At 44.2% G+C, this 12300-nt stretch overlaps 1 protein-coding gene across 3 annotated transcripts in view; it reads right to left on the bottom strand.

Annotated features, from left to right (window-relative positions):
• Window positions 1–12300, bottom strand: part of LOC149308311 (nuclear receptor ROR-beta-like) — a 53773-nt gene that overhangs the window by 30937 nt on the left and 10536 nt on the right. Inside the window, exons 2-3 of one of the 3 annotated variants that reach the window (XM_089535518.1) lie at window positions 9362–9465; window positions 2609–2685 (exon numbers count right to left, since the gene is read on the bottom strand). The gene's annotated coding sequence lies outside the window, so the exon portion shown is untranslated. The other 2 variants (XM_089535519.1, XM_089535520.1) reach the window with 2 other exon arrangements.

Here is a 12300-nt window from a genome sequence, read left to right as displayed (position 1 = left end):
AGGAAAAAAACCCAACTTTATCAGCAAAGGTATAGGATAGCAGCAAAAGAAATACATAGATAACTCTGGGAAACATCTGGTCAGGTGGGCAGGTGTACCCTAAATGAAATCTCATAAAAGGTGTTGTTTTGGTCCAGCAAAGAAGCCTCTTTTGCAACAGCTGCTCACTCCAATTGGAAAAAAGAAAATTAACACTATTTGCTGTCCCTGCGGAAAGCTTTAAAATAAGACTTTTACGATGTACTTTCTCATCCTGCCCTGGTTCTGGAGCCAAAGCAACAGCAACGGAGGACAGTAATAAGAATGCAAACACCAGCTTGTGTTTATAAGCCTATTAGGCGTTTACGTAATTCGCCATCTCTGCCTTACATGGTTTTCTCCGCTATCTAAACAAGGCTATCGCTTCTTCTCTTGAGCAAAATGAAAAGGAGCAGGTTGGGAGGAGGGGAAGAGCTAGGTAATGGTACTTTTTTCTGGATTACAATGCCCCCCCAAAGTAACTTTGGGCGTGTATAAAGATACCAATCTACCTCTCAGTTATTACAGATGAGCATAAAAATGAAGACTATAAAGGCAGCCAGCGAATAGTCCCATTTTACAGGTGAGGTGCACTAAGAAAGAAGCTACTAACCCAAAGCCAACTTTGGCAGCTTTTTAAAAAAGAACTTTTTAGTTTTGTGCACAGTTGTTGTGAGCCAGTGTGGTGTAGTGGTTTGAACGCTGGAATATGACTCTGGAGATCAGGGTTCGAATCCTGGCTTGGCCATGAAAACCCACTGGAGGATCTTGGGTGAGTCACACACTTTCAGACTCAGGAGAAGGCAATGGCAAACCTCCTCTGAATAAATATTGCCAAGAAAACCCCATGATAGGTCCACCTCAGTGTTGCCATAAGTCAGAAATGACTTGAAGGCACACAACACACAAAGTTTAGGACAACAAAAATGTGGTTTGGAGAAATCCTGAGAACTACAGTTATAAATATTGCAACCTCCTCTTGACACATCTGGAGAAACTCTATGAATTAGTGTGGAAAAATAAATCACATTTATAAGGTTTGGGGAAAGAAAGAGAATGGACTTATGATTCCCTTCCAAAGGTTTACAATTACCAGAGTATTAAACCCCTCCTTTCGTCTCCTTTCTGTCCATTTGTATGTTTGCGACGTTCTTACCTGCATGTTCTGAACAGAGAGGCTGACCTGGGCATTACGGGGACATAATCCCGCTGAGCTGCTAATACCAGGGACCAAAAATAGTTTGGGTATATTTAAAACAACAACAACAACAACAACAACAACAACAACCAACACCATACAATATAAAAGTGGCACTGGTTCATCAGGTGCAAAGCAATTACTGGGCTATACCCAACAGAGAGGGAAAGGAACTTGTGGAGCACACCCACAAAAAGCCATCTCTCTCCCAACTGGGTGAACTGGGGCAAGTCACACTCTCTCAGCCTTAGAGGAAGGCAGTGGCAAAGCTCAAAATGAATCTTGCATCTGCATGCCCTCTGTCCATCCCCAACTGATAGGGGCAGTTGGGATTAATCACCTGGCATCTCATTTTTCCAGCTGCTTTTAAAATGTCCTGGTTTCTTTCTCTTTTTCCCACATTACCCCCTTCTCCCCAGTTTACTTCCGCTAAGCTCAGAATGCAAAAGTGGTTTTCACTCAGTTAACTCACTTGCAAAGTAAAGAGAAGCAAGGGAAGAATCTTGCCCTTCCCAGGAGGCTTAGGCAAAAGCAAACTGCTTCAGCCTCTCCTAACTTGTCAGTTCTTCCTTATTTGCCATCTTGACAGCAGTCAGAGATTGCTTGGCCCTGTGTGTCCCTGTGAAATGTTGGCAGGGGTGATCCTGCCAAGGAAACCCAACGAGAAGGTCACCATAAAAGCCCACCACCGACAGCAGTGAAACGCTGACATTTTCCTCCCCATCCACTGCATTCGCACCCGCTTACTTAGATGACCTTAGTCTGGGTTAATCCCTCTTTGGGAAGGGTGAAAGGGACGGTGTCTTAGCACACTGCTCCACTGAGCTTTTCTAATTGAAGCTTCCCGGGAGAGCTATCCTAGGCCTGGTAAGCCCCTTGGCCAGACCGCTGGAAAGACAGCACGCCAAGGCTTAGCAGCGGCAGATATAGCCAAACCCTCCGCTTGCTGCTCACCTGCTGAGCTGGGCCTTGAAAGCCAAATGGACGCTTCCTCCCCGCTTTCCAATCACTAAGTCCCAGGCCTATGGCTGGAGGAGCAAGATATAAGGAAATAAAATATGCCAGCAAATAAAAGTTGGCCAAAGGAGATGACAAAGGATGCCATCTTAACCAAGAAGCTGCTGGAGGCCAGGGCTCCAGCAATGATGCAATGAAAGGGATTTTAGACTGCTGCCAGCCAATTAGCAATGCCCTCTTCCAGGGTTCTCCATTCCAGCCAATTAGCAATGCCCCATTTGCAGAATATTCAGTGCCAGCCAGCCAGCCAGCAATGCCCCCTTTAAAGAGTTGTTGTTGTTTTGCTGTGTGTCATGTTCGTTCACTAAAACCTCCCTATGCAAGAGCAGTTTACCTTTGAACAGCAGTAGAGGGGAAGGGGATACATCCACTCACATATTTTCTTCTCATTTGCTTCTGAGAGGCATGGTTTGATTGATCCAGATGCTCTTTTCGTAGATCAGAAGGATTCCCTGAAGTTAGAAAGTTAGAAAGTGAGTGGCTGCAACTATTATTTTATTTCTTATTTCTAAGCAGCCTTGTACACTTTCTTACATACAATCCTGACCTTTCATAGTACAAACTCTGGATTTCATTTGCTCACTCACTCATTCTCCCTGCTTGGTTGCAAAAGTAGGATTTTGAAGGATGTCTGCATTTTGCTTCTCCTTGTAAAACCTGCATATAATTCTGGCTTTTATGGGCTCCGAGTGCAATGTTCAATACCAATAAAACATGACCTTAAAATTTACCTTAACTGTGGCTGCATCGTTTAAAAAAAGAAAAGGGGGAAAAATTAGAGTATAAGTGGGATGGGAGAGATATTTGCTCTGTTTTAATTTGGATTCTGATTTTTCCATGGGACAATATTTGGATTTCCCATCTACAGGATATTCAAGGCCATTCCCAGCTTTGGAGAATGCAAGGCAAATAACCGCAGGCTGTATGTTTTGGAGACGCCAAGAAAAATGTGTCACCACGCTTTGCTCCAAGTATACAGAAAAGGCACTCTGGGCATGCTCTGAGACACCATCCCATTACGACAGATTCCTCAGCAAACAAAATCACCTTTAACACTCCTGGCTCCATCCTGTGGGATTCTGGGATTTGTAGTTTGGAGAGGCACTCTGACAGAGAAGGCTAAATATTTCACAAAACTACAATTCCTTAACCTCAGAGCACTGAGCCAGTGTCAAGCTGCAAATTAGGCCTAGGTTTGTTCCTTCCTTCCTTCCTTCCTTCCTTCCTTCCTTCCTCCCTTTGTTCGTTTTTTCTTTCATTCCTCTCCCCTTCCTCTTTCCTTTCCTTCCCTCTTTCCCTCCAAGCCTGTCTACCTGCTTGCCTTCCTCCTTTAATTTCCTTTCCTTTCCTTCTTCCCTCCTTCCCTCCAAGCCTGCCTGACTTCCTTCCTCCTTTTCCTTCCCCCTTCCTTCCTTCCTTCCTTCCTTCCTTCCTTCCATCCATCTTTCAGTCCAAACATGATTGCAATTCTGGAAAGTCACTTGCTGCAGAGAAATATGTCACTCTGAATTCAGAAAGGCCAGGAAGAATCAGAGAGATGGGTGATTACACATGCAGTTACTTAACTGGTTCATCTATCTTCCCATCTCTCAGTGCACACATACAAAGACACACACACACACACACACAGAGACCCCAACAAGCCAGGGAAGGTTGCACAACCAGCCAGGCCCAATCTTTGCTCTCCGCAAGGCATCACGTGCTCCAAGCTGACCCCATTGAGTTTCGGGATCGCTGTTTCTGGGTTAGTGGGTCAGCAAAATTGAACGGTTGCCTGTTAAGCAGCTTGTGAAACTTGGCACTTCTTTCTTTCCTAACTTCTGATGCCTGGACAGAGTCTCTTCCCACCCAAAATAAACCACAAGGCAGGAGAGGATGCTCAGCAAAGATGGAAAATTGAGACCAAAAACAGGAGAACCTATTCCCAAGCTGCTTTAGGAAGTGGAAATGGGTTTGACTGTTGGGCTATTACTCGGGAGATCAGGGTTCAGTATCCTGCTCAAGCATAAAAACCCAATGGCAAACCCCCTCTGAAGAAACTTGCCAAGAAAACCCTATGATAGGGTCACCTTAGGGTAGCTATTAGTCAGAAATGATTTGGAGGCACACAACAACAGTGAGAAAATGGCTGCTGTACTTCTGTTCCTTTAGCACTGTGGTTCCCAAACTGGAGCTTCTGGGAGCTGAAATCCAAAATATTTGAAGTACCAAAGTTTGGGAATCATTCATTTATAATTTTAGACTTGGCTATCTACCATTTTGCATTCCCCCTTTGGTTTTATTCCAGATTTTAAAAGGAGCTGTCCAACGTGCTGAACTGATTTTAGAGGTTTGTAGTTATGTGTCTGCAAGTTGATTCCAACTTTTAGCAGGGTTTTCTTGGCCAGATTTATTCAGATGAGGTTTGCCACCATTGCATTCCTCTGAGGCTGAGAGAGTGTGACCTTCCCAGGGTCAAAAGGCTGAGCAGGGGTTCGAATCCTGGTCTCCTGGAGGAGTTGTCAAACACTCAAACCACTACGTGGTATTGTCTCTCAGGATTTCTTCATTTTACTTGTGTGTGTGTGTGTGTGTTGTGTGCCTCCAAGTCATTTCTTATGGTGACCCTATCATGGGGTTTCTTCATAAGATTTGCTAAGGAGAGGTTTGCCCCCGCTTTCCCCTGAGGCTGAGAGAGTGTGACTTGCCCATGGTATCCCAGTGGGTTTCCATGGCCAAGCTGGGAATCAAACCCTGGTCTCCATAGATCAATGCTCAGACCACTAGACCTTCCTGTCTGTCAGGCTTATTTACTTACCTTATTCCTGTCTCTCTCTGTAACAAAGCTGCTCTGGATAACTTACAGCATCAAAAATGATCAAATGACACATTTAAACAAGCAATTTAAAAAGCAACAACACCTCAGCAATAAAATCTAACAGGCAATTAAAACAGAAAGTAAAGATATAAAATTGCAGAGGCAGGTCAATTAAATCAGAGAGCCAAGGGATTTCTTTTTTTAAATTAAAAAAAAGGTCAGCAAACAAGATTAACAACCGTCTGCAAAGGGATCTTGTAGCACCTTTGAGATTAAGCGAAAGAGAGGAGTTGGTGGCATAAGCTTCCCTAGATCTGTGCCTGAAGGTATTTTATACCATATTTGTAATAATTTTGTGCACAAAACAAACTTTGTGCACATTGCACCATCAGAAAGCATACCCTCCAGCATTTCAAGAAAGAAAACAATGTGGGCAAGAAGGCAAAAGTTAGGAATGAGGAAGAACACATAAGCTAGGAGATGCTGCAGCGGTTTGCTTCTGCCTGAGCCAAGTGGGAAGAGTAAGATTCTGCCCTTCCTCTCCTATTTTCCCTACTGAGTTCATAAACTACTGTACTTTTGCACTTTGAACTCAGTTTGCAGCAACTAAAGTGAGCTGAAGACAAAGGGAGAAGAGGAGAGGAGAACCAGGACATTTTAAAAGCAAATGAGAAAGTGGGACAGCAGAGGATCAAACAGAACTGTCCTTGCCAAATCAAATGGCTGGAGGGTATCCTCAGTCCTTGCACAAAGTTGTTTCAGGATATATAGAGACACAGATTTTTTTTAAAATCCGTGCCAAAATGGCTTTGCATACCCACTGCAATTGTCCTTTTATCTTCCATAAGTTTGCACAAATTTTCTGCAACACCACAGAAGCCTCAGCAAGTGGCAAAGTGAGAAGAGGGTAGGAAAACAGGCCACCAATGTCCAGCTTGAATTTACTGCAATTTATCTCAAGAACAGTCTTTCTTAGCCATCTTTGGATGTGGCTGATGGATCGGTCGTAATGTTCAAACCTCAACATTCAGGCAGTTTGGTGGTGGCACTGAACCTTGCCGAGTACATGTAAACGCTCCCGCTTCGATGCTACAGATCCCTCTGGGCTTTGGCCTACTTTCCGTCCACATTTCCTGTTGCTTAGCATAACTTGGCTTTTCCAGAACAGAGACCACATGGGGTCGGGCTACACTCTCAGTTGCTACAGTGAATGCAGCCATTTTGTTTACCACCCACTGCAAGGATGATAAGGAAAGGAATGACTGCCCTGAGTTTGCAAGACCTGAGCAGGCTGTTAAGTTGCCTTGAACTCCATTTTGGGAGTATAAATCCCATCAATCAATCAATCACCAACCACATCTCCTGGAGTCTCTCATTTCTATGGTTGCTTTAAATCAAAACCAACTTTATGGCACACAAAAGCAACAATCCTTAGTTAATCTCCAGCACAATGCTGTTTTCTCACTGTAGGTCAAAGAACAATCCCATATATATATATACACACACACACACACACACACACACTCAAAAGCTGTTTTGGGCTTCAGGGGCATACAACTGCATTTAGAGGCCAAAATGCAACCCTTGTAGGCAGATTTCCAGTTCCCAAACAGTGAAACTCAGGGTGTTTGAAGGAGGCCCGCAGGCAACACAATCCTATGGGTCGCTCTGCCAAATCTGGTCTGCAATGTTATCTTTTATTTCATAGGAAACTCTGGTTTGTGGATACAGCCACGCACACATAGAGGACAAGGTTTTACAGGATCAGTCCACAGCTGGTGGAGAAATGCCTTTGGCAACATGTCGGTGCACACAGTCGGTGGATGTTTGTGTAAGGAACTTTGCTATGGAAACAGAAATGCACATGGCCGTCCTCATTTTCATCTCCGTCATGTCGCAGCGGGAAGAGGATACAGTGGAGGATGGACACTGCATTACTTTATCTTCAGTTTTACAATTTGCACTGCCCTTCAACAAATGGGTATAATGGGTTCTTGGTATCTGCTGGGGTTTGGTTCCAGGACCCCCCTGTGGATACCAAACTCCATGGATGTTCAAGTCCCATTTAATACAATGGCTTAGTAAAATTTGTTGCTGTTGTTGTGTGCCTTCAAGTCTTAAGGTGACCTTATCATGGGGTTTTCTTGGCACGATTTGTTCAGAGGAGGTTTGCAATGGCCTTCCCCTGAGGCTGAGAAGGTATGACTTGCCCAATGGGCTTCATGGCTGAGCGAGGAATCGAACCCTGGTCTCCAGAGTCCAACACTCAAACCACTGTGCCACGCTGGTTCATAGTAAAATGATGTCCCTTATATAAAATGGCAAAATCAAGGTTTGCTTTTTGGAACTGGGGTGTATGTGTGTGTGTAGTATTTTCAAGCTGAAGATGTTTGAATCTGTGGATAAAAAAATCAGTGGCTATGGAAAGACTGTAGTTTTAATTTTGTGTTGGAGGAATCTATCTCTTTCTCTCTTTCTCATTCCCTCTTTCTTAAGAGCTTTTGCCCATGTTGGCTGGATCAGGCCCCCTTCTTCTTCCTGCAACATGGGTTTCGCTGTGCGCTGGCACACTGGCCCACATCTGCCATTCCACATGGATGCCCGCTCTCATGCTTTCCCTGGGGCCAGGCCCTGAGCGTCTGTGGGACCCGGGCAGATGGGTCTTCATCGCGACTGGGCTAATCCAACACGACTTTTCCATTAGGCTCTGAGACGCTAGCAAAGAGCTTTCCAGTGTAAGAAAGGGGGGTGGGGGTGGGAGGAGGGAAAAATTACTTTTTCCTTGCTTTCCTCCACCTTCCTAGAAGAAAGCATGCCACCCCCAACGCTACTCTTCACTCTTCTTTTCCTCCTTCGTCTCATGAAGACAAGGAGGGAATGAGGAACATGGCAGGAAACATGGGTTCTCTGCAAAAGGAGGAGCAATGGGTCACATATCTCTAGGGTGGTCATAGAGAGCGGGGTGGTTGTGGTTATGTCTAGGTTTGTTCTCTGCCACCCCAGAGGCAGGACAAAGTCGAATGGTCTGAAGTGACAGGAGGATAGGTTTTGATGGAAGATTATAAGGAACTTCTTGAGAGTAAGAGAGGTTCGGCAATAGGACCAATGGCCTAAAGTGATGGTAGGCCTGGAGGTCTTCCAAAAGAGGCTGGATGGCTCCCTACTGGGCATGCTTTAGATGGAGAGCCTCCATTGAGTGAAGGGTTGGATTTGAGGGCCCCTGGGGTGCCCTTCTAATTCTCTTCTTCTATGTCATCTTTTTCTTCATCCTTTTCCTCCTCCTGCTCCTGCTCTTCCTCCTTCTTCCTCCTCCTATTCTACTTTCTCCTTCCATCTCTTTCCTCCTTTGCTTTTCTTCTTCTTTCTTCTCCTTTCTTGGTCCTCCTCATTCTCCTCCTCTTTTCACTTCCTCTTCTTCTTCATCCTTTTCATCTTCCTTTTTTTCCTCCTCTTTCCTCCTACAGTCGGCTCTTCTTATACACGGATTTTTTATACACGAATTCAAGCATACACGGTTTGAAAATGTTCCAAAAAAGTATAAATTTACCTTGATGTTCCATTTTTTATTAGGGACACCATTTTGCTGTGTCATTATACTTAATGGGACTTGAGCATACACGGATTTTGTTATACACGGGGGATCTTGGAACCAAACCCCAGCGTATAACAAGGATCCACTGTATTTCTTCTCCTTGTTCCTTTTCCTTCTTCTTCTTCTTCCTCCTCCTCCTTCCTCCTTTCCCTCTTTTTTCCTCCTTCCTTCTTCTTCCTCCATCTTCCTCCTCCTCTTCTTCCTTTTATCTTCCTTTTCTTCCTCCTTTCTCTTCTTCTTGTTCCTTTTTCCTCTTGTTCTTCTTCCTCCTCCTCCTCCTCCTCTTCTGTTTCCTCCTCCTCCTCTTTCCTCTTTTTCATCTTCTTTTCTTCCTTTTGATGGTTAATCAATTTTAAAGGAGGTCATAAATTGCTTTCTAATGCCTTCTGCAAGTTTCTATGGTGTGGAAATGCAAACGTATTACAAACCAAAGGGAAGGAAAAGATGAATACAAAACCAGGGCAAACAGCGTTGGAGCCGACCGGAAAAGAAATCTAGGGCTTATTATGACATGAGGAACATGAATCATAGCATGACGTTGAGCTGTACAAAAAAACAGGTTGAAATCATCACATATAAGACACAACACAACATGATACAAGCCCGCAATTTAAAAAACCCACATTTTCCTCAATGCTGTAGCTGTTTTTAGTGTGTTTTGGGATGCTGAATTCCAAAAACACAATAAAAAACTCCTACTAATAACATATTTCTCTGAGGCTGAGAGAGTGTGACTCACCCAGGTAGGTTTCCATGGCCAAGTGAGTGATTCGAACCCTAGTCTCCTGGTAGTTCAATGTTCAGACTACGATGCCACACTGGTTCTTGTTTATAAGCATAAGCCTGGACAAAACAAAAGAAAATACAAATATAAAAACACAAAATTCTATCTCTCTTCTCTATCTTTCTATCTCCTTTTCATGTAATTGATAGGAAGAAGTGTAGGTCCAGTTATGTAGAAAAGAGTTGTGTAGGACCTGCCTGCCTTCTAAGTGTCAAAGATGACGAGTGTCTGGCAAGAAAAAGTTGACAGCCAAAAAGGTGGTACCACAAATGGATGAATGTGCAAGGATTCAAAGTTAGACCTTTAAGAGAGTTTAAATCTGTCTGTTTAGGTTTGCCTTACATTTTGGATTGTTTGAAGTTCAATGTAAGTTTCAAAGACGAAGAGCATCTGAGAAGAAAAAAGGTGGCAACCCCAAGGTGGTACCAAAATGGATGCATACACTCAGATTCAAAGCCAGACTTCCAAAGATGGGCTTTAAAAAAAAAAGACCGAATATGTTTATTTTGGATCATTTCACAATGGAACTGTGAATTTCAAATCCTATCCACACCAAATGTGAAGAAATGTCTGAATGTTGATAAATTCTTATTTTATAAAGGATATAAATGAACTTCAACCAAACTCTCTCCTATCCTCATATAAATCCAGGTTGTACTTTGTTATTTGGAGCACAGGTTCACAAGTTCTGTATGCCACAAGCAAGCATGCAAACACATACAAACACGCAACCATACTTTCCCTTTCGAGGATTTTTCCCACACGGATTCAATTAATGTCCTCTTAATGGAGCACACCTTGTGTGTTGTGGTGCAACCATGCAACTTTAATGCCCCCTTCGTATCTGAAATATTCATGCCGTCAATGGGGCAAAAATGTGTAAATTGCATGAAAGAGCTTTTCGGTTATTTCCATGAATTATTACAGCCTAACATGTTTTTAACATGAGTCCCTTTGTGGCCTTAAACTTGGTTGGGAAAGGCTTGGTTGGGAAAGTATTTTGCATCTTTATAGTGTTTTAACTTGGAAGATTTTAGATTTGTAAGCCGCCTTGAGTCTCTTGAGTTTGTGTTTATAAACATAATAAACATAATAATCATAAACATGATGATGATGATGAGTATGATGATGGCAATCCCCCTCTCTGTGTGTGTTAGGAAAAGAGAGATGGTTTTGGTGAGTGTGCAATTGTGCAAATGTCGCTGTTGTTATGGGCCTTCAAGTCGCTTCTGATTTCTGGCAGCCCTAAGACAAACCTATCATGGGGTCTTCTTGGCAAATTTCCTCAGACAGGGGTTACCATGGCCATCCTCTGTGGCTGAGAGAGTGTGATGACTCTGGAGGACGGGGTTCAATTTCCAGCTCGGCCATGAAACCCATTGGGATACTTTGGGCAAGTCACACTCTCTCAGCCTCACAGGATGGCCATGGCAAACCCCCTCTGAACAAATCCTGCATAGAAAATGCAACAGTTGGGTCACCATAAGTCAGAAATCAGTTGAAGGCACACGACAACATCATGATTTTCCTCTGGAGCATTTTCTCCTCTTCCACCCAGAGAGGATTTTGAAAAACTGGGCACTCCGGGCCAGGCCCTGAGTTCTAGAAACCCTTCCTATGCCCATGGATGGACATTTTCCCTTTGAATTTTGGAACTAGTTTGGGCAAATGATACTTGAAGGGATGTCATACTGAGGAGGGAGCAAGCTTGTTTTCTGCTGCTCCAGAGAACAGGACATGGAATAATGGAGGCCAACTGCAGGAAAAGAGTTTCCACCTCAACATTAGGAGGAACTGCCTGACAGTCAGGGCTGTTCAACAGTGGAACACACTCCTTCCTCGGAGTGTAGTGGAGTCTCCTTCCTTGGAGGTCTTTAAAGAGAGGCTGGATGACCATCTGTCAATGGGGATGCTTTGATTGAGAGTTCATGCATGGCAGAATGGGGTTGGACTGGATGGCCCTTGTGGTCTCTTCCAACTCTATGATTCTACGATTCTATGAAATGTGCGTGCTCAACCTGTGGTGCGGGAAATGGCGGCCGCGGAGGAAACGGATCGGCTGACGCTGCGCACCCTTGTCAAGATGCATTAGCCCCCCCATCGCACGGCACAGCCATGGTGCCCCCGCTGCTTTTTCGAGCTGCGTCAGGCGCAGGCGGAAAGGACCTCTTTCCCGGAGCCATGGCTAGTCAGAAGTGATCAGTCCATTGAGGGGGAAAGACTGAGGAGGAGGCCAGCAATGATAGATCAGGGCTGACAGTTGATCTCCGAAGTGATTTCGGGGTGGGCTCCATGGCATAGCGTTTCCGGAGCTTCCAAGCCGATAACGAAGATACATAATGCGCCATGTGCGTTATTATTTTTGCCAATGAAAGCTTTGGAACCTGCTCTTTTTTCGTGGGGATACGATACAGCAGCACCGAGAGTCTCGGGAGAGAAAAACAGAATTAGGAGGGAGAAAACAACAACAACCATCTTGCAAGCAAGTGGGAGGCCTTTACGGCGGCCATCTTGTTGCAGCCCCCCAACGATGACTTCAATTCCCCGGTGGCCATTTTGGATGAAATCAAAAATGGATTAAAAGGGCAGAGAGATACATGTACGGGGAAAGGTTTATGGGGGAATAAACTGTCTGAAGCGCTGAGAGGAAGAAATGTGTAGGAGGAAGGACTGCATAACCTATTATTCCATAGAATATATTGAATATTCAGGCTATAGGGAAGAGCCATTGCAATGGATCCATTTGTGTGTATTTTTTGCACCAGGATTCTCTGGAGTCTGTATGGATTTCTAAAAATGTCAAAGAAAGACACCCAGATGCATATTCTCCAACATTTTATAGATGAACATGGGGACGCACATGGTTGCTTCTCAGACTGTGGTGGATTTAGAAG

This window comes from Sceloporus occidentalis, unplaced genomic scaffold (assembly GCF_023333645.1).
Source record: "Sceloporus occidentalis isolate IW3139 unplaced genomic scaffold, rSceOcc1.0.p SCAF_8, whole genome shotgun sequence".
In the NCBI taxonomy this organism is placed as follows: Eukaryota; Metazoa; Chordata; class Lepidosauria; order Squamata; family Phrynosomatidae; genus Sceloporus; species Sceloporus occidentalis.
This window is presented reverse-complemented; position numbering and strand designations above follow the sequence as displayed.